The sequence below is a fragment of the Peromyscus eremicus genome, chromosome 1 (genome assembly GCF_949786415.1).
Source record: "Peromyscus eremicus chromosome 1, PerEre_H2_v1, whole genome shotgun sequence".
In the NCBI taxonomy this organism is placed as follows: Eukaryota; Metazoa; Chordata; class Mammalia; order Rodentia; family Cricetidae; genus Peromyscus; species Peromyscus eremicus.
This window is the reverse complement of record NC_081416.1, coordinates 67,183,045-67,209,846: the sequence shown is the minus strand read 5'-3', so window position 1 is coordinate 67,209,846 and position 26,802 is coordinate 67,183,045. Positions and strand designations below refer to the sequence as shown.

The 26,802-nt window shown below is 46.8% G+C and overlaps 1 pseudogene; it reads right to left on the bottom strand.

Annotated features, from left to right (window-relative positions):
• The window catches only part of LOC131905560 (small ribosomal subunit protein uS10-like), a 31,749-nt pseudogene extending 5,668 nt beyond the window's left edge, over nt 1-26,081 (bottom strand).
• Between the last annotated feature and the right edge of the window lie 721 nt (nt 26,082-26,802).

The window sequence follows — 26,802 nt, the reverse complement described above, 5'->3', positions numbered from 1 at the left end:
TTTTATTTCTCCTTGGTATCTTTGAAGCCACACTGACAGTGTTTTGGTTAGCATCACTGTCTGCAGCCTTCTGCAATTGTTTTTCCATGATTACTTTAAGGGTTGCAACATGTACTTCAAATTCACATCAAGCTGTTAATTTGAGTAAATACTGAATGACTTCAGGTGAAATGCACGAAGCTGGTGCAGTACAATTTTCTTTGCCCCCCTGCATATCTCTTGTGACGTTGCTGTCTAGCAAATCTTGCCCATGGATATGAAAAACCCATAATCATAGTACTGTGATATTAACTTTACTAAATCATGTGTTTTTAAAATTGTTTTTGACTTATTTTGTGCATGAGTGTTTTACCTGCATGTATGTATGTATATATGTGCACCTCATGCCTGCCCGATGCCTTCAGAGATCATCATAACAAGACATTGGGTTTCCTAGAACTGGAACTAAGGATGGTTGTGAGCCAGCACGTGGGTCCTGGGAACTAAATCTGGGTCCTGTGTAAAAGCAGCAAATATCCTCAACCACTAAGCCAACCAGCTCTCCGGCCCCAAGTCATGTGCTTCTTAAGTAAAGAGAAACCATAGAAAACGTCATTTCAAATGTACCAACATGTCTGGCATTTCTGGTCACCGTGAACAGCCTGAGGTGTCTACGCTGGTCCCTTTAGCCCGGAGGGCTGGCCACATCATTGCTTTGCTGTACATCTGCAGTGCTGTGCCCGACAGTGACTTCTCTCAGGTTCTACTTATCTGAACAAGTTCAATCTTGCCTTCATTTGTGGAAGAGAGTGCCACTGTGATTGGATTGCTGGACTCACAGGATTCGGAGGGTGTTTTTTTGTTGTTATTTGCTTTGTTTTATTGAACCACTTGAATAAGTTGTTCGGAAGTCAGCCGTTAATGCCAGTCTCCCTCTGTGTAAAGCGGTTTGTGTTTTCAGGATTGTTACCCTTATATTTTTTAATTACAGTTATTTATTTATATGGTGGCATGTGCCAGATTGTGTTTGGAGGCCAGAGAACAACTCCAGGGTCGGGGGGGAGTTCTCTCCTTCTACTATGCTGGTGCCAGGGATCAAAATCAGGTCATCAGGCCACCTTTACCTGCTGAGCCACCTCATCGGCCCAAGATCATCAGTTTACCTTTGGTTCCCAACCACCTGACTATGGTGTGTTCGAGAGTCATTTTCTTTAGACCACTTAAGTTTGTTGAGGTCCTAGAGTCTCTAACATTTCCCCCACGTTTAAATCATTTCTTCTAATAAATATTTTCCCTGCCTCTTTCTTACCTTCCCTGGAATTCCAGTGCGCATATGTTAGGCCGCTTTATGTGGTCCACAGGACTCGGAAACTTTATTTTTCTTGGATGTATTTTTCTCTCTTTCTCAGAGAAGGGCTTGCTTATTGATCTGTTGTCACATCTACTGAGGATTCTGATATTTCTAAAGTGCAGCTGTACCCAGTTAGGTGATTTTTATTCCAGCATTGAGCTGTTTACACCAAAATTTTTATGTCGTTTGCACTTCTCTGTTACACTCTCCATTCAAGTGAGGTGTATTTTACCCATTATTTAGATGTATTTTCTTTGAACTCTTTCAACATATATATCACTGTAGCATTGAAAGACTAGTCAGCTGAGGCCAACAGAGGGCCCAACTCAGTAAGGTTCTGTTAGCTTCTTTTCTTCTGGAATACGGGCATGATGGCCTGTTTCTTAACAAGTTTAGTGATAACTGATGATGCTGTAAACCATATGCATGCGTGTGGTCATGAACTGGATCCTGCCGTGTTCTTCTGGGTCTATTGAGCATGTCTAGATTGCAACTGCATGTTCTGTCTCCCCATCGGAGTCAGCTCTGAGACCCACTCTTGTAGCAGACAGCTGTGGGATCTGCTCTCCCCATGCCAGGCAGTTAGTTGTGAGAGCCACACAGATGCCTTCTCTGCTTTGGTGGTCAGTTAAGGCTCTGAGCAAAGGTGAGGTTCTCACTCTTGTTTTCTCTGACCCCTGAGACTCAGTTCCTCTGTGGGTGCTGGGCTGGCTTTGAGCTCCATGCTCTGGCATTTGGGGCCCATTCAAATTCCTCTTTCTCCTCTGCTCCTGATGGGGAATGCTGATCTCTGTCCACATAGCTTGTCCATGAAGAGCTCCTTTCTCTCTGCCCTCTGGCTGCTTTTTGTGGGTCCCGGATGGGTCTCCCCCATTACCTATGCTCTGGGTTGTTGTCAGAATGTTGGGACCTCCTCCCTGAATTTCATGCTTACCCTCCTGGGGTGCTCACAGTCCTGATTTTTGTTTCCTTATGAACCTCTGAGTTATGAGGGCTCATCTCTAAGAGGGAAATCTCCACTGTTCCAACAGCTACTACATCTAGTGGCGGGGACCTTGGTGTCAGTCTGCACCCCACGCTGAAGGGCCAGAGGCTCACGATGCTATCGTTTCCCTTTGCAGGCATGAAGTTGAGGGCCTCTGCCTCCTGTGTGCTCTCTGGTGAATTCAGAGTCAGTTGTTTTATTTCAACCGAATTTTGCAGTTACTTCTGCATGAACTCACAGGACCTCTCCTGTGCCAGTTACAGAGTGTTTGCATACCTTCCCGCATTGGCACATTGCAGTCCCCACCTCAGTGTGTTGGAATGAAGAGCTGGGTCTTGGGGAGCAGTTAACCATGAGGGCAGCAGCCTTGATGGTCTTATCACTTGTGTTCAGCTTTCCGTCACTGACGATCGACCTGACCTAAGCAACCTGAGGGAAGGATTTACTTTGCTCACGATGTCAGAGGTTGGAGTCCCTCAAAGTGGGGAAGGATCAGCAGAGCTGAGCAGCTGGAATCATGGCAGCAAAGAAGGAGAGGGGATTTCTCCTTTGACTTTCTTTATTCCACCAGGACTATGGAGATGGTGCTGCTCATATGAAGAGCAGGTCTTCCCCCCACTTAGCCCTCCTGGGAATGCCTATGTGGACATACCCAGAGATGCCCATTACTAATTTCTTAGGCACTTCTCAAACCAGGGAAGTTGGCAATCAAAATTAACTATCACAGGCCCGTATTGAAGAAAAGAAAGCCTCATCTTCGCCTCTTTTCTCCTCCGAGGACATTGCAGAGACACAGCCATCTGTGACTCAGGAGGAGGGTTCTCACCAGAGCACAATCTCAGAATTCCAGCCTCTGGAACTGGAGAAGTAAATCCTGTTGTTTAATTCCCTTGGTATCTGCTTTCTGTAACAGAATCCATTCTGAAATCTTAAGAGGGTTTTCTGAAAATTTATGTATATGTGTGTGTGTATATATATATATATATATAGTATGTGAGCGTGTGTATGTGTGTATGTGTTTTCTGAAAATTTATGTATATGTGTGTGTGTATATATATATATATATATAGTATGTGAGCGTGTGTATGTGTGTATGTGTGTTCCTAAGTATATAAATACAATCTGCTCAGTCTGTATAATGTCACTTTTATATATGTGTGTATGTATATGTGTGGGGTTAAGAATGAGGGGACTGGAGAGATGGCTCAACAGTTAAGAGCGCTGGCTGCTCTTCCAGAGACCTGAGTTCAGCTCCCAGCACCCACATCAGGCCACTCACAACCACCTGTAACTCCAGTTACAGGGAATCCAACACCCTCGTCTGGCCTCCACAAGCACTACATGTGGTGTATAGATACATTCAGACAAAACGCTCATACACACAACATAGAAATAAATAAGTTTTTTTTTTAATTACAAGTCTATTGCATTATGTAAGAGAGTCTGCCTTCTTCTTCACATACTAGAAGGAACTGACTGTGTTATTCATGCAAACACACAGTCGGTGATGGTTAACAAGGTGCCAGAGGAGGTAAAGAAGGAGATGGATTTACAGTCACCTAGACTGGACTAAAGTTAAATATATCTGGTAAGTCACTCGATCAATTACACATGTAGGAATATTCATTGGCTTCTTGTTGTGTTTGTCTCTATGTGAATGATAAGGTGTTGGCAGTCACTGAAAACCTCTGGTGTTATTATTCTCCTGTCTACTTTTCCCTCGTATTTCCTGAAATTTACATTTTATGCACGTTAAGGTTAATGTATATTTTATGCACAATAGTACTAGTATTCGTTTATATTATTTGATATATAAAGGCCTGTGACAGTTATGGCCTCATCTTTCAATGAACCTTCATTGTTGTGAAAGACTTCTCAGTCACCCTTTTCAATGATAAACATTTCATTAGATTTTTCTGACCTTCAACCTGATTTCAATTGTTTAAAACTAGTTTCTGTGTTCCTTTCCCGGCACAAAAGTATCAAGAAGTCGAGAGTTTTGCTGTAAGTTTTCAAAGCTTATGGCAGGATGGCCATCACTCATGTCCTCCTCAGCTCCTCCTTCCCAAGGCTGGAATGCGTGCCCTGCTCAGCACAGACCCAGCACATGGGTATCCCAGCATCTCTGCACACCTTAGGCTCACGTGGCCACTCTTCTTTTTCCCCATAGACATTCATATTTAAGACTTGGGCGTTTCCATGAGCCAAGTATACATTCATGATAAGATGCCACAAAAGTCTCCAGTAATTCTGTGAGGAAAATTGTTGCCATCAATAGTGGTCCCAATAAAGGACTAGGACTTGGGAACCAATTTTCCTAAGGACATAGATTCTTTTAAGTTATTTTATATGCTATAGGCCAATGAGGCCATGCACTGTACCAGGAAAAGTTAGAGTCAGAAGTGGGATATGACTATGAACTTCAATCTTTTTTCCCCATCTATCTATATTTGAAACAGCTCCCCACCTCTCTCCCATGCAGTTTCCCAAATCATGGCTTTGACTGCTATGGAGGTCTGACAGGAAATCTCCCCATTGGAGCATTGAGTGCTTATAAACTAATTCTGGTTCCATCAGTTTTGACCACAGTACCAGGATATGTGAGCATCAAGCTATTGGGTGGGCCACAAGAATCCCTTGGTACTCTGTGAGTTCTTGGCTTATATCTAGAGTCCCTAGAACTGCTTGTGGAGCATTCCTGCAAGCATCCTACTGTCCATCTTGTGTGGCTCCTCAGACCTGTGTTTGGTGGCCTTCCCTGTGACTGGCTTCTTTAGAGCAAGGTCAAACTGTGTTCCCCATCTCCAGCAACTGGCCCAGCCTCGACTCTTGGCATCTGCTGGCTCAGTTCTCAAATACAGTGTTATGCCCAGATTTCGGGGACCCTCAAAAGACCACCACAGAGACCAAATCCCATAAGTAAAAGCAAAGAGCCTTTATTTTCAAGCTTGGAGCTTAGACTCTCTGTCTGAGGCAACAGCGAGAGCAGAGAGCCCCTAGCCCAGGCAGGGTGGGGTTTTTATCATAGCAGAGGTTGGGGTGAGGGGATTTCCAGGTTTCAGGACCCTGGCTGACATTTGTCTAGGGGTATAGGGAATGTTTGGAATGCCATGTATTTCCTCTTAGATGCAGGCCCCCCTGGGTGGGGTCAGCTTATGTCTTTTCCTGGGTCCAGGTGTTGCCTGCCAGAAGCTGTGTCTAGACTTCTAAGCCTGTCATGGCAGCTGTGTGGTCAAGCTGTTTTGCCCTCCCCCCACACTCCACAACAGCAGATCCACAGCTGGGAGTTGGGGTGGAGCGAGTGTGAGCTTTTTCAAACCTGTACTCTTCCAGATCACCCGTCCATCCTAAATCTAAACAACAGCCAATAGTCAGAGAGAGAACAGACCTGAGTCCTTTTAAATGTACAGACAGAGGAATAAAGAGATGCCTCAGCAGTTAAGAGTGTTTTCTGCTCTTCCAAAGGGACTCTAATGGGTTCCCAGCACCCTCACAATCACCTGTAACTCCAGCTCGGGGATCCAGTGCCCTCCTCTGGCCTCCATGGGTACCCACACTCATCTCTCTCTCCTCTCTCTCTTCACTCACCTCTCCCTCTCCCTCTCCCCCTCCTCTCTCTCTCCCACACACACACACACACAGAGAGGGGGGGGAATCATTATATTGTACAAACAGAAATATCAACAACCACATTTTTTTTAAAATAGGAAGGGTGCTGTTGGCAGGTCTAAGTGTGAACATGTCTCCTCTTTGAAGAGCTAAATGTACCTCTCATCTCCATGTCACTCCATCTTTGGGTTGAAGTTCTGAATTGATGTTACTTATTGATCATTTTGGCTATTACCTTTCTACAATAGGGTTCATTTCTTCAGCAAATCCTCTAACAAAAGATCATCTGGAATGTACCAAAATCTTAAACATGAGACAGGTCTTATGTGTTTTAAGAACTTTTAACATTCCAACCCCCCCCCCCCAAGATACTATCTTTTTAAAGTGATCCAGTAACATTATCTGATAGGTTAAAACCTGATGGGAAGTCCACAGGTTCTCAACCTGTGGGTCACAACCCATTTCACTAATCTCTATCTTCAAAAACATTTGTGTTACAACTCATTACAGCAGCAAAATCACAGTTATGAAGTAGCTACAAAAATAATGTTATGGTTGGAGGTCACCACAACATAAGGAACTGTATTAAAGGGTCGCAGCATTAGGAAGGTCGGGAACCGCTGGTTCAAACTGACTTTTGTTCAATTGATTTCTCCTCATTTTGCTATGGCTGCCCATTCTCTTGAACTAGAAAGGAATGCACACACAACTGTGGCTTGCCTGTGCTGTGTCGGTCACTCTGTCACTTCTGTGGCCTGAAGATTCCTTTGGAGGCACACAAGGCAGCCTTAAAGACTGCCAGAGCCTTCCTTTATGAGGCTGGGGGAACCAGGACCCTGTCTAAAGGGCAGGCCAGAACCCAGATCTTCAGTCATGCTCTACTGCTGCATAGGTGGGTTCCATGGTCCTTAAGCACTCCACAGGAGGAGGCCCAAGCTGGCATCAGCAAGTCTAACTCATGGTGTGTGCTGCTCTCGGGACTCACCCTGAACCCAGCACTCCAGTGCTCCCTTATGGAAAAAAGATAAAGGAAGCAGTGGGGTCCTCAGATTACAAACAGACCTTCCTCCGATGCCAACACTACGCCTCTGGACTTCCCAGCCTCCACAACTGGAAGAGAGAAAAATCTCTCTTTCTAGATTGTCCATTCTGTTATAGCAACAGAAACAAAGAGACATAAAACTCAGCAAAGGATGCTGTCATGTCAGGGACAGAGCCTGAGCTCTGTAGACAGAAGGAGAGCCTTAAGGACACAGCTTTTCCTGCTATTGGGAATTCCTGGTGGGAAATGACCTAACCTCAACATGACACATTCGCCGAAAGTCCTGAGAGAAAGGTTCCTTTAAGCCTGCTTGTTCCCAGCTGCGAAGGAGTCAGGGTTCTAGAAACTCCTTTCTCTTACTTCTTCAGTTAGAGACATGGAACCTCACTGGTTTCTCTCTAGATGAGAGACATGAAGCATGAAGTCAGAATCATCCTGTCTGCAGAACTACGGCAGGAGTGCGTCTGCCCACCAAGCAGGCTTTGCCTTGTCCTCAAACCCCCAGGGGAGTTAGGTTGGGAATGCACACTGATACTGTTTAGTGGGTCTTCTGACTCCCAGGATCCAGGAAATAGGACTGGAATGGACAGCTCTGTCTGCACACGACATTGGTTGAGGTAAGACTGTCTTGATGCCTAGGTTTTCATTCTCCTGGTTCATCAGTCAGAGGCTTCAAGTGGAAGTGAAGACCAATTTTCCCAGATTGTTTTCCTATGTTGTGATAAAGCCCCAAAGCCACTCAGGGAGGAATGGATTTCCTGACGTCATGGAGATAAGCCAGGAGCTCAAGCAGGAACCTGGAGGGAGAAACTGAGGCAGAGATGACAAAGGAATGCTGTTTATTGGCCTGCTCTTCAAAACTTGCTCAGCTACCTTTCTTACACAACCCAGGCCTCCTGCCTAGGAATGTCACTGTTCACAGAGGACTATTCCCTCCACACACATCAATCAAGAAAATGTCCCACCAACTTGCCTATAGGCCAGTCTGATAGAGGCAATTCTTCATTTGAGGTTTCCTCTCTTCCCAGTTGTGTCAAGATAACAACCAACGTTAGCCATCACGATCACCTTGGTAACAGCTACTCTCCTCTCTATCGTCATCTATAAGACCACTGTATGGGTTAGCAGTGTGCCTGATTTAAAAACAACAACAACAAAACACAGAAATCTGCCTATCTTGTCACCCTGTATAAACATAGTAACCTCATGTGAGAAATGATTTTTTTTTCCTGTCAAAAGTGATTAGCTTGACAAGGGCCCATGTTTCCTGAACTTTCTCCTTCCCACTCCCCTTTGCACCAATTAGCCAATAGTGTCAGATTATGCAGCCAAGCTCCCACCAATGGGATGAGATGTGGCTACCACCTAAGTCAGGGATAAGAGACAATGACCATCTTGGCCACGGGTGCTTGCTCACTTGGCTGGAGTCCTGGCACACACACTCCTTTTGCAAAAAGAAATGGCCTTGTTGGGTTACTTTTGCTCTGTGTGTTCCTTTGTGCAACACCAAAACTTTCCCCAATACTGTGACTAAGTTCTGGTCAGTGAACTATGACTTGAAGTTTTTTGATAAGGCTCTAACACAAAACTGGAAAGGATGGGTACATTCAGGTCGTCTGTGGCTTTGCCTTTGTACCCTTGGTTTGTTGTCTTCCTGCTTCCTGAAAAGCAGATATGGTGGCTGGAAGTCTTGAGTCATTTTTTTTTTGACAGCTTAAGGATGAGAACGACCCTCCGAGAATGGCAGAGCATGAAAATGGAAGGAAACTGGGACCCTGAAGGTTGGTGGACCCTTCATACCAGATCCCTTGGCATCTTCTAGACTTTTGGAGACAATAATGTTCGACTTAGTCTACTCTAGCACACAGACCCTGGCACTGCTGCATCAAAGAAAAGGTGCCCCTCTCTACTTCCATGTTAGTATCAAGGTGGCTCGCTGTCCACAGAACGGTGATTCTCACACTTGTGGAACTGTGCTGGGTCGCTGGAGGTTTGGTGCTGAGTGGTGACTGTCCGCTGGCATGTGGGTTGGGCTTGCACCCGGACTTGTGTAGGCAGAGCAAAGGTGATGATGTCACTGCATTAAGCCTGGCCTGAGAGATGCTCCTTACACGTGGGGTGTGAAGGGGTGCAAGAAGGAGGGAAAGAAAGCCATGCAACTGTGAAGGAAAGCTCCCCCAAACATCCGCACCTCAAACTGAGACCTTCTTCAAGGCCGATTGGCTGATTAAAACTTCAATAACTGTGGGGAATTTGAGGTGTTTCAGGTCCAGAGTCTAATTACAAAGTCTTGGGCCATCTTTAGACCCCTAAAGAGCTTTTTTTTTTTTTTTTTTTGCCCACCTCTTTGTCAGACCAAACATCCTGTGATGAGCGGATAAAAACCTTGTGGAGTATATTAGCACAACTGTATGTAATCTCTACCAACCAAAGGCTAAGAGTGGTCGGGTACCATGTGAGGCCCACAGTCGTGCTGTAACTGCCTACTTAATACTTTACGTGTTCTGTTACTTTAAACACTTCATGAAGCTGCTTCCACACAGAATTTAGGGCAACAGATGTGTTCTCAGGCCACAGTCATTCGTATTTGGTTCCATCTTATTAAGCTCTCTTATTCCCTTTGAGGTGAGAGTTGTGTTTGTGTGAGGACCGAAGGGAGGTGGAGGGGAAAGACTGTCCTTACCCACAAGGTACATAGTTCGAATCCTGCCTATGTACTGTGCAGCAGTTCCCTATGAGCTGATGCATGCCCTCGCTGGGGAGGCTCACAAACAGCACAAGAAAGTCATAAGATGAGTAAGCCCTTCCTTGACATTGTGTAAACCGTGTAGCAGTGCTCGGGGAGAGATTCTGTCCTGAAGCTGCCTACAAGCTTCAGGAGCAGTCACCAGTCCTTGGGTGGACCCTTCAGTGATACTCCCATACTCAGTCATCCAAACTCCTAGAAGTAGCCCCAATAAATTCATTGGCTCAAGCTAGAATTGGATGCGTCATTTCCCACTGGTGTGAACAGAAACGGATCCCCCAGGAAAAGTGTTACCCACATGACACCAGCCACACATGGGAGGCTGGGGGAAGAGTCTGGCCGTTTAGAATTCTTGGGAGACAGTCTAACTAGCAATTTGCACACAACCAGAGTAAAGCACTTGTTGCCCATCAGGCTCCTGCCCCAGTGTTTACCTACAAAGCAGACAGTATTTACTGATACTTTCAACTGAAACGTGATGCCCATGGGCTTGACTCTGGTCTTTGAAGTACTCCAGCTTTCTGTTTTTCAAATTTATCGACTTGCTTTTTTGCACCTCAGCCTTTTCTACCAGATCTGGAAGGTGCAGAGGAAACCCTTGCTCTTGGGGAGAAACTCCAGGGTCTCCATAAGTCATTTGATACTGGACAGCTTTGTTCCCAAGAGCATTTGATACCCAGTGAAAGACTTTGGCTTTTTCTAGGAGTCTCATATAAGATCAATAGTGTGAAAAAGATGACAGGAGGCCAAAGAATGTTCATCATTTACATTCTTGCCCTAAAAAGACTTGAACTTCAGAGCTCAGTAGAGGGCCTACTAAGAGCACTTGTGAAAGCACAGGGCTGTGAGTTTGAATCTCCACATGTGTCTGTAACACTAGCATGGGAAACAGAGATAGGTGGACCCCGGAAAGTCTCTGGGTAGTCAGTCTATTCCAAGCAGCAAGTTCAGTTTCAATGAGAGACTCTACTTCCCTGCTTCAAGGAAATAAGGCAGAGGATAATAGAGCAGACACCCAATGCTGGAGAGAGAGAGAGAGAGAGAGAGAGAGAGAGAGAGAGAGAGAGAGAGAGAGAGAGAGACAGACAGACAGACAGACAGCGAGAGAGTGCGCTGAATTCTGGAACTATGCAGGTCTGTGTTAAAGACAGAGGTGTGAATATGTAGAAGGGGTGAGGTGAGGGGGGCTTCTCAAAGGAGTCAGGTAGCTCTGTCTTCAAGAGTACAGCAGGAGAGTTGGAGAAATGGCTCAAAGGTTAAGAGTGCTGGCTGCTCTTCCAGAGGACCCAGGTTCAAATCCCAGCACCCACTTTATGGTTCACGACCATCTATATATAACTCAAGTTCCAGGGGATCTGCTCTCCACGGCCTCCAGGCACACATGTGATACACAGACATATGTGCAAGCAAAGCACCGATACATGGAAAATAAAAACACAAAGAATGCCACTGAGCCTCTCCATTGAGAATCATACCCAGGGTACCACTGTGTTCCCCTCCACTCTGCTCCAGGGTGGAAGATGTAGGGAACACAGGCCCCTGGCCTGCAGCTGGCAATCTACAACCTCATCCGCCCTGCTGTCTCCAGTCCTGGGATGAAGGATGCCAGTGCTTCCCTGGTGTCCTTCTGCAACTTCTGTGGCCTGGAGTGAGGTAGCCTGAACAGGTGCTGCAGTTCCAGAATACATCTGCTGCTGCCCTATCTTGTTTCGTTTTATTCAGAGTTGATCGTGGCAGGGAAATTGGTGCCATTCCTCAGAAGACAAACATAGCCTCAGGAAATTTGTGACTTTAGGGGTTTAGCCCAGAAGCCAGAGTCAAACTCCAATGGCTGAGAGGAATTGTTTGTTCTAGATACTTGGCAACCACCCCAGAAATGGAGGGGGGGATGAGTTTAGGAACACAATAGGAAACTGACTTGGAAACCAATGCTCCATCCATTAGGCAATGTGTCCTGAATCCAAATTCAAACAGTAAGAGTTTGATGTTGCCTCTTTCCTCAGAGAGGCAGGGGAAAATGCAGGAGGAAGAAAAACACATAAGCCATATTCTAGGGCTGAAAACACCACCCTACCTGGATCCACCCAGGCAACTTACTTGGGCCACTGGGGTAGTGTCTCAGTCCAGCATAGCACAACTTCCCCTTCTGCATGTGGAACATCAAGGAGATGGAAGTACCTACACTTTGGCCCCTGCTCCCATTGGACACAGGCACTGTGGACTTGAAGGCACGATAAAGGGTTTCCAGTCTCATCCAATCAAGCAAGCATTAAGGTCTTAAGTATTGTTTGATCACTTGGTGTAGAAATCACCCTTGATGGGACAGGGAACAGGCGACTTGATATGAAAACTCCACCTGCTCCTGAAATGTAGAACCTTCCGCTGTCACATCTGACTACCAAACACACCAAGCCATACGGTTGATTTGCCTGGAGAGTATCATACTGAAAAAGAAGTAGTGCCCGAGCCCACTCCAACACTGGCATTCAGTTCTTACCGCTACACATTTTAAACCAGGCCTTCGAGATTGTGGACACCTGATTCTCGGGACCATCGGAAAGGCTTCTTGAGTCAATGGCTTGTGGAAACGCAACCAAGGTCCATGTCTGAGCTGAGGGCCACCCCCTCCCACCAGGAAGTGATGAAGACATTCTAAAGTTGACCCAGATATGGCGGCACAGCTTCACGAGCATCCTGCCAACCACAGAACTGTAGCATTTATATTAAAATGAGTTTTCCTTTGCTTTTGTTTTATTAGCTTGGGTATTATTGTTGTTTTGTTTTGAGATGGTGTTTCAGATGAGGCCCAGATTGGCTTCATATTAGCTATACATACCAGGGGTAACTTTAAATAGGAGTTACAAGTTACATGGATTATATCCCAATATGAAACTACTTCTTTCTTTCTTTGCTTCATTTCTTTCCTTCCTTCCTTTCTTTCTTTCTTTCTTTTCTTTCTTCTTCCTTTCTTTCTTCCTTTTTTAGAAAGAGTCTTGCATAGCCTAGGCTATCCTTAAACTCATTATGTAGCTAAAAATGGCTTTAAACTGAGCCTCCTGAGTGCTGGGACCATAGGTGCCACCATACTGCTTGCACAGGACCATGGATCAGACCCAGTGTCTCATGCCTGACAAACAAGGGGTCTACCAGCTCAGCTGCATTTCTACCAGGCTCCTCAATGAAACTGCAATCTGAAACAGGCAATGGTTTGTACGTGTCGACTTCGTTTGACAAGCTAAACTCACAGTGTCTGTGCAGCTATGATTCCCTAAGCCAAGAAGCCCCTCCAAACCCACGCAGACACCAGGGTCCGAGAACTGTCCGGGAAGTCTCGGTGCTGAACTGCTAGGGTGGCTGGCTCCTGGGCCAGAATGTACAGCACACCAGGGTGGCAGCCTGCCCCAACCCCTGGGCCCCTTAGTGCTCCAGGATCCGACCCTCTGTACCACCACCGGTCGGGGAAGGAGCACCACTCAAATACTTCTTCATGTGGAACCACCAGCGCTTCTTGTAAGGCGTGGCTTAGCAGCTGCCTCCTCTGGGACCCTGCCTGAATTCCAGTGTGATTGGCTGCCTTGGAAAGTCCTTAGTGCTCAGGTTGGTCATGTAGCATTTTTCTATTAGGCTCCCATCTCCTTTAAGGTATGAATTAAGACATGTCTGTAACTTTGCAAGGAGTGAAGCCACCAAGCACTCAACACACCATGACATCATGCTCCTGATGTCACATACCATGAGGTCATACTCTGTGCAGTAGTTCATCTTCACAAAAGCACATAGGAGCTAAAATTTTGAATTTCACGTTTCTAGTATGGAAAAGGGATCCAGTGACTTTCTCAAGGTCACAAGAACCCAGCAGAACCTATACTATATTCAAGCTTAGACTGTACCCAGCTGCAGGCCACAGCTTCTTGTGAATGACTGCAAAGGTCTTCTCAGACTGGAGTTTGTCATCTATTTACCCAAAGCAGCTTCCTTTGTCCCCTGGCTGTCTCCTGCTTCCTCATATCCTCCACCTCTGCATCCTCAGGCAGAGGACTTGTGACAGGCTCTGGTTTTTCTAAAGGCTGACTTCATCTAAGATGTGTGTCAAATGGCTCCTTGTTTTATTGGACCAAATGCATACCTCTTGAAGGGAGAATGCCCTGACTTTGTGAGCCTGCCTAGCTGCCAAGCCAGCCTCGGCGTAGGCTTTGGACTAACTAATGCTTTTTTTTTTTTTTTTTTTTTTTTTTTTTTGCCAAAATTTCCAAGTGAGCCCTTGTGAATCTAAGATCTGTGCTAGCTGTGAGTTCCTAGCTGGGATTCACAGCTGCCATCAGTGAGAGTGTTCTAGTTTGCTTTTCTGTTGCTATGATAAAACAATGACTGAAAGCAACTTGGGGAAACAAAGTGTTTGTTTGACTTACAGGTTATAGCCCATCTTTAGGGAAGCCAGGGCGTGAACTCAAGACAGCAACTTAAGCAGAGACCACAGAGGAATGCTGCTTTCTGGCTTATTCCTCTAGCCTGCTCAACTAGCTACCTCTCTTATACAGGCTGGGCCTACCCGCCTTGGGACAGCATCATCTACAGTGGACTGGGCCCACCTACATAATTAGCAATCAGTAATGCCCTACAGACACGCCCATCGCCAATCTGATGGAGGCAATTCCTCAATTAAGATCTCCTCTTCCAGGTAGGTCTAGGTTTGTGTCAAATTGACAAAAGCTAACTATGACACTGGCACACCAGTCTCCAGACACTGGGGGAAAGGATTCCAGCAAAACAAAGGTGATATCACAAAGTGGGACAGAGCATCTCATTGCCATGGTAACAGCTGCTGAGCTTCCAACACAGCCTGTAGCCCTGGTAAACACCAGTATGTCATCTCATTTTTAATGAGAAATAGTAGCATCCCACTAGTTCTGTGTGGAGAGTTCTGACCTGACACGAAGGCAGGTCAGCAGGATGTCATCAATTCAGTGCAGGGTTTCTCTGGAAATCAGACTGTTAAGCTATGCAAAATCATAGATTGCCTTGAATATCACTGGAGTTGGAGTTTCTGTAAACATCTCCCTTTTCTGCCCCTGATGCTGAGCACTCCTAGGATGGAGCTAAGGGGTCTACATAGTCACAAGGACATGATCTTGAAATCAAACATAGACCCAGTTTCTTTCTTGTGAGTTTAAAGGCATGCTGTGTTTACAGTAAATACCGCCTATACATAGGTAAGAATAACACAGGACACCTGTCTCCTCTGACATTCTCAACAGCTGGGACAACTGTCACTGTTGACTGTCAATAGAGTGGATCAAAACAAGTGGGAGCTTCGCAAGGTCACCCCAGGTAGATGTCACCAGGACTTCAGTTTCCAGGGATTGCCAGCTCTCATGTCTTCTCGTCTTCTGGCAACCACAGATCCTGAGTCTCCACCTATCTGTGCAGCCAGGTGTGCAGTCAAACCCTCTGTGGACAGTCTCTTCCCCATCGCTCACCACCCGCCCAAGCCTGAGCTTCAGCATGCTCTTATTGTTTGTGTGTTGCAAAGGTCATCCTAGAAAAAACCCTATTCTCCTTCCAGTAAGAATGCCATCTTCTCTATCTATTTTAATCTAAGCAGCAATGCCACACGCTGCCCTTGATAAATTTTCTGGGGTTGATGGATTGCTGGAGACATTTCTAGCATTGCACCCATTTGGTCTCCGTCTGTGCCTCCCTCTTCTGCATACTCTTCCTATTAAGCAGTGCTCACTCTCTTGCGCCCAAGTTTGGGGGCCTGAGATTGTTTATCCTGGGTGTGCCTCCTTTCAAAATGGGACCTTAGGTTTTTCACAAGATCCTGTGCTTTATGATGGATGCTGTAGGAGAGCTGAGAGCTCACCAGTTGTAATCTGAAACTAGGAGCACATTGGGGATACCAGATGCTCCAGGAGAGGGTGCAAACAAATGGAATCCTTACACACCGCTAGTGAAAATGTCAATGAGTGTAATCACTATGGAAATCACTGTGGAGGATTTTCAGAAGAAAAACTAACACTGGATCTCCCACGTGACCCAGCAACAGTACCCCTGGGTATTCATCCCAAAGACTCTACACTGACATGTCACAGAGACACTTGTACAGCAGTGTTTACTGTGGCGCTCTTCACCATAGCTAAGGAATAGAGACAACCTAGGCATCCAACAAGAGAGGAAGGAGTAAGGAAAGTGTGGTGCATACATCATGGAACTGTTTCTAGCCATCACGAAGAACAAAGTTAGGTCATTCATAGGAAAATGGATGCAACGTCAAGTAAATTAAGTCCATCTCAAAAGGTCGAATAACTGATTTTCTCTCATTTGTAGTTCCTGGGTGTCACATAGATACATGAAAGTGTGCATGAATATATAACATGAATGCAAAGTAAAACTATGTAAGTCAACATGGGGGACTAGTGGGGGCAAGGAGGGGCAAGAAAGGGAAATGCGGAGAGGTATAATGGGGCTCAATGTGCAGTATACACATACACGAAAGCTTTAGCATTAATTTAGAAATGCCATAAAAGGAAATAGGGGTGGTGGGTGGCTCCGTGGATATACTGTTTGCCTCTCAAGAGTGGCAGCCAGAGTTTGGATCCCCAGTTTAGATCCATGTTACAACCGGACTGACATGGCATCCCACCTGTAATCCTAGCACTCTAGAAAAGTGAAGAGATCCCTGGGGGTAAGCTGAGTAGCTAGATTAACTAAATCAGAGACCTCCAGGGTCAAGAGAGAGATTGTGCCTCAGTATATACAGTAGAGAGCAATTGAGGAAGATACCCGACATCAACCTCTGACCTCCACATGCATGTGCGCAGACTTGCGTTGTGTAATACACATGTGTGCCCACACTCATGCAAATGTGCACACATACACACACACACCTACATGCCCACATCAAGTGATATTTTTAAAGAAGAAGAAGAAATAAGCATCCTTCTTCTGTGATGTAACTGACCTGCTCTTCTCATAGAAGGGGGGTTGTAAGTGAAGAAGCAGAGAAGAACAAAGGAGAGAGACACTTCCTCCCCAGTGTACAGCCCTTGTGAAGGATCCATCTGTCACCTTTATTGGAACTTCACCCATCCTCTGCCTGCCCCAAGCCTAACCCAAGCAGCAATGCTGTTTTACAAAGAAAGATGAAAACCGCCCCCACTGCCCTTTCACATTCGTGTGAAATTACTGTAGTGACCTGGTACAGTCTAAGGCCAGCAAAGCAGAGGCATCACCAGCCTCCAATTAGCTGTGTCTGTTAATGACTCATCCCACGGAAGTGTGAGACCTGTGCACTGAGCAAGCTGGCTTCTCCAGCTGCCTAACAGAGTCCTACTCTGAGATGCAGCTCATCTGATTATTTATATTACAATCACAGGAATCGACAAAGACCCAGAGCTGCCTGGCTGGTGTGTAAAGAAGACAGTCTTAGAAAAAGGGCTCAGAGGTGTCCCATTCCATCCCAGCTGTGAGTCTGAAGCTCTGATGTGGAGAGATAGTGATGACCATGACTCCAGGAAGGTGTGTGTATCGGGTCCCCTCTCTGAATCCCAGGACTGAGGTCATGTTTATAACTGTAGTCGCAGACTGAGACAGAGTTACCTTTGATGGTGGGGATTTGTGCCTGTGACCACTCACCTCCTTAAAGACTAGGAGGGCAAACTAACTCCTTTCTGTAAGTGCCCCAGCTGCCATGGCCTCATGAACCACTATCTCATCATGATTCATATGTCAATCACATGGAAGGCTGTGGCTCATATGCCTCATGCCTGCTCCTGCAGAGAGCTTCAAATCTTCATGCTTAGTACTTACTCAGCCTGGAAATTTTTCTCTCCTGCACCAATTAGTTCCCACTCATACCTCAATACCTCTTATAAATAAATATCTCTCTTCCCTAAAGTCTCCCGTGACCCCAAGCCCAGCCAAGCTAACACCTCTGTTTCTACTACTGTCGTGCCACTTACCCAATAGAACTATGGCTGCACAGCCACTACCTGCTTCCCTCTACTGGAAAGCAAGCCTCAGAGAGGGCAATTCCTCTCTGTGGTGTCATTTGCCTTTATAGAGGTTCACGCTCAGTTACTAATGTTTGCGCCAATATGCTAAGACGGACCTTCCAGTTACATTACCACCTCCTGTGTTCATGGGGAGAGAAGGGGCTCTCTCTTCTGGAGATGAATGGGCAGAAGATATTTCTCCCATTTTGCTCCAAGGTATCATGGCAGCTCCTACAGGCTCCATGGGTTTTCCAGATAGAAAGAAGCTTCATGGCTTCCCTATCTGTCTGTAGAACAGGAATGTTTAGCAGAAGCCTACTAGTGACTTCTCTGAGTAAGAATGAGCACCTTCCCTTCCCAAAGCTGATGGGAAGACATGAGTTCTAATAGAATGCCATGAAACTGTAGAGAAAAGGCAGCTCGTCCAGCCATCACAGACTTGGTGGTGGTGATCTTTGTTTGGCCTGTGCAGTGTACAGAGCCCTCTCCTGACAAACCACACCACCCAAAGCACGCAACTCAGGCTGCCATTCATGGTATGAGAGAGATCACCATGGTGCCTGCTCTGGAAGTCAATGAAACCACTCCAGCGGCCCTCAGAATTCACCTCTTCAGGGAGATAATTCAGGTCTTAATGCTAAGTTCTAGCAGTGTCCAGTCAGGACCAGCTTGCTTATCCTGACAGTTGGAGGCTGTGTTATGAGCTCCTAAGACCACTGTGCAGCAGGAGACAGGTGTAAGTTCTCAGAGAGGTCATGTGCAGGGCATGTCATCCTGGTCCCCTGGCTCTGTAGAGTAGGTGGTGTTGTGTTACGATTTCCTCAGTAGTCTAGAACAGGGTATCTAACCTCTTTTCCTCTCTGAGCCACATTGAATGAATTGTCTTGGGCAACACATTAACCAGGATGTGCAGCCAGGAGCCCATAGGCTGTGCAAGCTTATGTATGTTTACTTTGGGAGACACCATTCTCATCTACAGAGTTCATACTCCAGGACCACACAATAGAGTAACAACAACAACAACAACAACAAAAATCAACCCCCCGCCCCACACAAATCTTACAGTGTTTTAAGCCTGTTTATGATTTTGTGGTAAGTCACTTTTGTGGCTACTTTGGCCATCAGAAGCTGCAGACCACAGGTCGGACACCCCTGGCTAGAATAATCTGAAAAGGTCCATACAATAAGAGCAAACAAAAGAACAGAGCAAGTTCCTATGTGATTAAATTATTACAAATAACTGCAAGCCTCTTTGTTTTCTACTTTGGTCCAGTTCTGGAGGACTCAACAGAGAAAGGTTTCAACTGTGAAACAGTTTCAGCCACACATCCCTCCCTCCCTTTCCCATGGAGTCCACTTTCCTGGGGTTCACTCAACCTGCCCGCCCTTTAACTTCAGGTTTGTACAATGAGAGAAAAAGAAACAAGTAGATGACTCAAATTCTCTTGGCTCTCAAAACACACACACTGTGTGTCTGTCCACCCATAAATGATGGTAGCAAAGTTCTCTAATGTGATATGGGTCCCCTGTGGGGACTCAGCTGCTCTGAAAGGAGAAAATAGGATCGCCTTCTGGCAAGTGACATAAAATGTAAGTTTAAAGCCAGGCTCCCCTTGCCCAGGGCCTGGACTCTCAGATGTCTACTTAGCAGTACCTCCCCCACAAGCAAGAGATTTGAGTCCAAACATCAGAGGTTACTCAACAGGAACAGAGGTATGGTGACTTGGGGAGGTATGGTGGTATTGTGTTCCCCAAAATATTGTATACCCTAATAAACTTATCTGGGGTCAGAGAACAGAAAAGCCACTAGATATAGAGGCCAGAAAATGGTGGCACACATGCCTTTAATCCTATCACTTGGGAGACAGAGATCCATCCGGATCTCTATGAGTTTAAAGCCACACTGGAAACAGCCAGGCATGGTGACTCACGCCTTTAATCCCACAAAGTGAGCCTTTAATCCTAGTAAGTGATGGCAGAAAGCAGAAAGATATATAAGGCGTGAAAACCAGGAAGCCTGGTTAAACTTTTAGGCTTTTGAGCAGCAGTTCAGCTGAGACCCATTTGGATGAGGACACAGAGGCTTCCAGTCTTCAGAAACAGGATCAGGTGAGGAACTGGCGAGGTGAGGTAGCTGTGACTTGTTCTGCTTCTCTGATCTTCCAGCATTCACCCCAATAACTGGCCTCAGGTTTGATTTTATTAATAAGACCATTTAAGATTCCTGCTACAGGGAGGGGTGTGAGGGGTGTTTCTGTTCAGAATTACCAGCATTCCTTCAACTACAGAAAAAATGAGAAGGAAGGACAAGAAGTCAGCAAGCTATTATTCAACCAAAAACCCTGGCAGAATTTGTCATAATAAAGTGGGGAGCACCAGAGGAGGTGACGAATCACCCCATTAGTACATAGTCACACTGAGAGACAATAGCCATGTTTCTGCTATGTGAGTCTCCTGAGAATTCGCACGCTTGGCCAGCCACTCCAGGCAAGAGGCTCTTCTCTGAAAAGTGGCCTGAGTCCCTGGGAGATAGACAACAGAAAAGGTTTAGCGTGCTTAAGCTTCTCAGAGCAAACCGCACTCCATCTCTCCAGAAGATTGACTCTGTCAACTTCGCAGGGACTTAAAGGAGGGATTCCCAAGGTTCCAAGGGCTTTGATCTGCTGTGTGGCTCACTGAATGCTGGCCACAGAAACGGGATTGCTGAGAATCTCTGTATTTAGGCTCCCTGATGTCTTGCTTTCCTCCTGACTAACATTTCAGATTTTTTTTCTTATCTCCTACACTAACTCCGAAACTGTGAGCGTCTCAGGGACAGGAAGAAAGTGTATAATTTTTTTTTCATTCACTCTGTGTCAAACATCAATTGAGCAACCACCTTGGACCCTGGGCCTGAGCTTCTGGCAGAACTAGGTACTTATGTCAATGTTACCACTCTCTGACACTGACCTCCAAGCCTGATTATCCAAGTGCTGCTGTTCACGAACTCCTCCAACAGCTTTCCCTAAGCCACATGGCGGGATCATACTGCCAGGCATGAGAACTCAGTCTAGGAAATCTTGCCCACGTGGCACAGGATGAGCCTCCACCACAAAAGCTGCAGAGGACAAGTTCATACTGGGAGCTTTAGCTGATTCATTTCCTGACAACCAGAATCTTGACTTGAAGGGCCACACAGATGACCACTTTTGTAAAGATGTCAGACTGCTGGTAGTGGTGTTCTGAGATAGGGTCTCACTATGCCCTGGCTGGCCTGTCATTCAGGTTGGCCTTAAGCCCACAACAAAGTCAACAAGCAGGGTTCTGCCTCAGCCTCCCAAGTGCTAAAATTATAGATATGAGCCACCATGCTTGGCCTCAACCTCTCTCTCTCTCTCTTTCTCTCTCTCTGTGTGTGTGTGTGTGTGTGTGTGTGTGTGTATGTGTGTGTATGATACACATATACCAGTATGTAAACGTGGACACATGTGGTGTCCAGAGGGTAATCACCAGGATCAGTCCTTGCCTTCTGCCTAATCCAAATGCAAGGTCCTTTGTTGTCTGTTTTCCAGATGCCATCAGCTTCCAGGAATTCTCCGTCTTCTCCTCCCATCTCCCTATGTGAGCCCCAGTATTACAGAACTCACAATATCCTTCTGGTTTTATGAGGGTTCTGGCACAAGTGCTTTTCTGCCCTGAGCCCTGTCTGCAGTCCCCAAAGTTTCTTTTTTAAGGACTTCATAATGATGACAATGATTTGTCGACAATGGCTGGATTCTAGACTGCTCTAACAGAGGATCATATTTCTCTCATTGCACCCCACTGCAAGATGGCATGGGTGGATGCAAGGGGCCATGAAGCTGGCTTTCTGTAGTCTTCTCATGGAGAGCCATGCTCACCCTGTCCAGAGCCTGGGAAACAGGGAAGCTGTCTTCTCAGCTGCTCATACCCCATCCATCACTTCAACCTTTGCCAGCATGTTGCTTAGACCAATCTGGAAGGACCCTGCCTTCATTTGTCACCTCTTGTGACAAACACTGCAGCTGTTCGTGTGCTCTGTGACGTGAACCTTGCCTTTGTATTTGTCATGATCAGTGTTCTGTGCCCTGTGATGGAGGGAGAAGTCCGGAGCCCTCTTGGAAATCTGTATGGGGAAACTGACCCTTTCACATGTGGGGTATGTCATATATGGCACTCTTGTTCGAACCCTATCAAGCCAAAGCAATGAGCAGATTAACATTCTTTACTGCATCATGTACCCACAGGGAAATGGGCATACATCTCCTGGCCAGGGTTCCTTTAGCTTGTAGGACATGAAATGGCAGGTCTAGGGAGGTGGCTCGGTTGAGAAAGTGCTTGCTGAACATGTATGAGGTCCTAAGTTCTAGCCCCCAAAACTCTTGTACAGAAAGCCAGGTGTAGTAAAGCATGCTTGTAACTCCAGGGCAGATGGGGTAGAGACGGTAAGGAAACTGACCTGGGCCTCTGCAGCCAAACAGCCCAGCCTACTTGGGGAGCTTCAGGCTCAATGAGATACTCTGCCTCAAAAAAAAAAAAAAAAGAAACAGTGCCTAAGGAATGACCCCTGAGGTTCACACACAAACAGACACACACTTATACACACACACACACACACACAGACACGCACAAATGGGCTGGTGAGATGGCTCAGTAGGCAAAGATGCTTTCCACCAAGCCTGACTGAAGATCTACTTTGAAGTCCACACACTAAATAAGCTAAATTATTAAATTTTTTTAAAAACTTTTTTTAAAAACTTTTTCGAGACAGCGTTTTTCTGCGTAGTTTTGGTGTCTGTCCTGGATCTCGCGCTGTAGACCAGGCTGGCCTTGAACTCACAGAGATCCACCTGGCTCTGCCTCCCGAGTGCTGGGATTAGAGGCGTGCACACCACCGCCCATCTGCTAAATGTAATTTTTAAAATGTTTCAAGGGAAAGGCACTAGAGTATAGCCACTCTCTGTAAGGGCTTGACACCCCCTCCCACACACACACCACCCCGAATTTCATGTGTGTACAGCAAGTCTTTTTATTAGATAAATGCCAATGGCCAAGCCCCAGGTGTTTCCATTCATGTTAAATTGTTACCCTGGGTAACTTTTCGTGTTAGCTGTTTCACAGTGTGAAGGAACAGCATAGCAATGGGAGATGGCCCTGTGCTGACTGTTACGTAAGCATGTCAAATGCCACACTTTCCAGCCCAAGTGACATGCTAGAACTGTGTTGGGAATTAAGCTGCTTCTTAATTGTTACCCAGAGGAACGATAAGATTACACCATAAAGCAGGTTTCATGTAGCTGCTTCCTCCAGCAGGACATGCCACTGCTGTTTTGAACTGGGGCAGCTGTGCTCAGTAGCAAAGATCCTCAAGAGATAGACTTGTTGCCTTCTCCTGGAAGGAAGGAGGAGGTTGATAAGCTCTCAAGGCTCAGGTGTACCCCGGGGCCCCTCAAGTTCACAACCCTTCACAAGATCCTCACAAGACTTTTTCCCTTCCTAGGGGTAGAGGAAGATGGACTGGGGTTTGGGGATCTTCAGTGGCGTGACTGATGAAAGTTAAGCAGGAGGCACCCCAGAGATGTGGTCACTTTGGGTCACCCACCCTCCAGTAAGGAACTCCGTAAACTCCAGATAGACTGGCGTGGAATCTTTTCTTGGGTCTGTCACCCCTCTATCTGCAACAAATACATGTATCTTTGTCTTACCAGGAAAAGTCACATGACACTAGGCATCTGGGGGTCAGAGTGTGTGCTCAGAGCTTGACAGAATACTCTTGGAAATACATCTTAGTCTTGGTTCTCCCAACTCTAGAACTAAACTAAAAACTACAAAGCACTTGGCTCTCGGGAATGGACTGAGGGCGTGCCGGTAAGTCTGTCCTCTAGGAGAAGGAGGATGTCGGGTATCTTTTTCTACTGTTCTCCACTGTGTTGCCTTGAGATAGGTCCTCTCACTGATTCCGAAGCTCTCTGTTTCAGTGAGGCGGCCTGGCCAGCAAACTCTCAGGATCTGCCCGTCTCTGCCCCCAGTGCTGGTGTCACATGTAGACAGGCAGACATGCACAGCTTGGGATGCATGTGTGCTGGCTCCCCCAGGCTTGCAGAGCAAGTGCTTCTCCCCACCAAGCATCCTCCCAGCCCTTGCAATGACTCTGCTTGAGTCCCCAGGCCTTCCCCTTCCATCAGCCAAGCTCATTTCTGCACACCATGGGAGGCTCCAGCCCAGGCCCTCCTCTCTGCCATGCTGCCCCCTCCAACCTCCTGAGTGTGGAGATCACAGTCCAGAACTGGAAGCTGTTGGGGAACTGTAGTGACTATGGATGGCTTGCAGAAGCCTGCCTGATCCACACAACAATAACTCTAGGCAGTCACAATCTGGTAAGAAGACCCCTTGATATATGGCCAATAAAAGGTCAATGTCCAGTGTGTGCCCAGTATCACTTAAGCCAACACACCACAGTGATATTTGAAATGGAGGCATGAGAGGCCAGCCCTGCTGTATGGATATCCCACAGTGACTGTCCTTATCTGTGCCATGGTGGGAGATGCACAGAGGATTGGTAGCTTTTATAGCTCAGAGCCTGCCTCCCACACCATCCACTACAGAGTCTCTCCGAGTACTTCAGAAACTTACAGCCCAGGGCAAGGTGTGTTAGTCTCTCAAAACAAACAGCAACAGAAACAAAACAAAAAACACTACCTTGCATCATGTTGCAGGAAAGTGTGACCTCTGCTGGATGCTGTTGGGACTGACTACCACCAGGCAAAGAAAGGACAAGAGAGGCGGAAGAAAGGAAGGAAAGGAGGGAGATAACGCAGAAAGTAAAGAAGTTTTATGCTGACCTGCTACCCCAAAAGCTTCTCCAACCTGAAGCTCCTCTTCTCTGAAATAAGGTCGAGTAAGGCTGACTGAGGGACCTCTCTCAGCCTCGTAGTGCCCATGTCTCCGACACCCCAGTATCCTCACAGCAGTGGATCAGAGCATTTAGAAGCATAATTTGCCCACATAGTTACCATTCAAACAGTTTTGAGGCATGTTGTGTGGACAATCATGCAGTGACTGATTTTGGGGAATTGGTATACGGTGGGGACAGGAAGCTTTTGTGTGCTGAACTCTACTGGCTTGTTGGCTTGCTCTTTGCCAGTTTCGCTGTGGGAGGGGTGGGCAGGGTTGTTTTGTTTTGTGAAACTCAGCCCTCTTACACACTCTGCCCCACCCCCTGCTCAGCCCAGGAGGAAAAGGCTGATTCATCAGGAGACCAGAGGTTCTGAAACACGTTCGGGCACTACAGGGCCCTAACTTGATTGGTGGGCATCAGAAGTTCTCGGTCAGGAGCCTGCAGAACTGTGAAATCAGATTTTTGCCACCTCCTCTGCTGCGGGAAGTATGACTCCTCCAGGAGTTCACCCATCACCTGTGAGATAGGAAGTCAACAGGAGAACAAAGAAACAGGGCCTCTGTCACAGGGGACCCTAAGGGACCCCAGTTTGAACAGAGATTGACTCTGACTGTGGGACTCAGATAAGCATGTATGTCTGCTTCTGAACCCCAAGGTTGAAAGACGGTTGAAACTTGTAGATATGTAGTTGTGAACACAGAGAAAGGGTGCCCAGATGGCCATGGGGAGACCAAAGCTCCCCTCCACTTCAGAACGAGGAAAGCTGGTGAGGAGGAGCCCGAGGCTTCACAGAACATCGTTTCTCCCCTGACAGGACTGGATGTCTCAAGCCTAGAGGGGGTGGATGGGATGAGGTGTCAAGCACAGCACGGCTCCCTGATGCCAGCAGATCTGCCCAGGGATTCCTCAGGTCCACTCTTCCTTATCTGCAAATACGCAGGTGCTTAAGTAATCACGTCTCCTTCACCCACGGTTTGGGGAGAGGCCCCTGCTGTCCTGGGTTTCTTGTTTGTGACAGAGCGCACACCTCTCCTCCCCTGTACCCACAGCTAACTCAGACAAAGCGTCCTAGCTGGACTGAGCTGGTCCCATCTGCAGAATCTGGAAACTTTAGGGACACCCGAACTCAGCTCTCACACGGAAGGTCAAGGACAGGGGTGGCTTCATGCCCACCTGTCTCTGTTTGACACGTACAAGAAGAAACAAGGCCATGAAACCCCACGTGCCATCAAAGAGACAGCAAAGCCGCCTCCCTCACTGACTGCCTATGTCCCGGGTCTGTCCTGCTGAAAAACACTCCTCCCCAAAGATGCCAGGGCCAGAGCCATCATCAACCCCACCAGCGACAGCAGGAGTTCAGCATCATTCTCATCATCCTTGAGGTCATACCAGCGTCACCTCCACAACCAGCCAGCATCACCTCTACCACCAGCACCTCCAACACGACTGTCACTACCCTCCCTGTCACTGCTGCCACCATCGCCACAGCCCTGAGCACCATCACCATGACAATGTAACAGGAACTGAAAGGAAAGGTACCAGCTTAGGACCTGAAAGACCACATTCTCAGCACAAAGAGGATTTATTTGCCCCCAGAGGGACAGAGGGCAGGGAATAAGAGACAAAGACAGGAGATAGAGGGAGAGGGAGAAGGGGAAGGGAACAAGGGAAAGGGGGCAGGGATATTCTTCCCTGGAGGAGGACATAGTATGACCTCTGGATAGAGGGAAGACAGACATGGCACATAGGAAAGTGGCAGTTTATAAAGGTGTAAGGGGAAACCCCGTGTTAGGGATGAGGTGTTTCATTTTAATTTGCCCTGTTAATTGGGTGAGTCAAAAGGGACTTTTGATTGCTAGATTTCAGTACTTTGACAGCTGGACCTTGGTGGTCAGCCCCAGGAGGAGGGATCGGCCAAATAAGGGAAGAGAACTTGGGGGCTAGTTTCGGGAATGTAATCTAACAGTTTTTAGCAAGGAAGAGGGAATTGGGGAGAAGGGCAAGGCCTGCCAGAGCCATGCTCCAGTGGCTTGTATTCCTTCAATAACCGTGGTCCCCATCCCCTCCAGTAGGGCCACTGTCAACCACTCCCATCACAACCACCATTACCAGTTACCACAGCAACATCCACGCCATCACACCACAAGCAAAATCCCCCTCTCTGGAAGATGCTAATTTGTTTCTGTTCCATGAAACTGGGT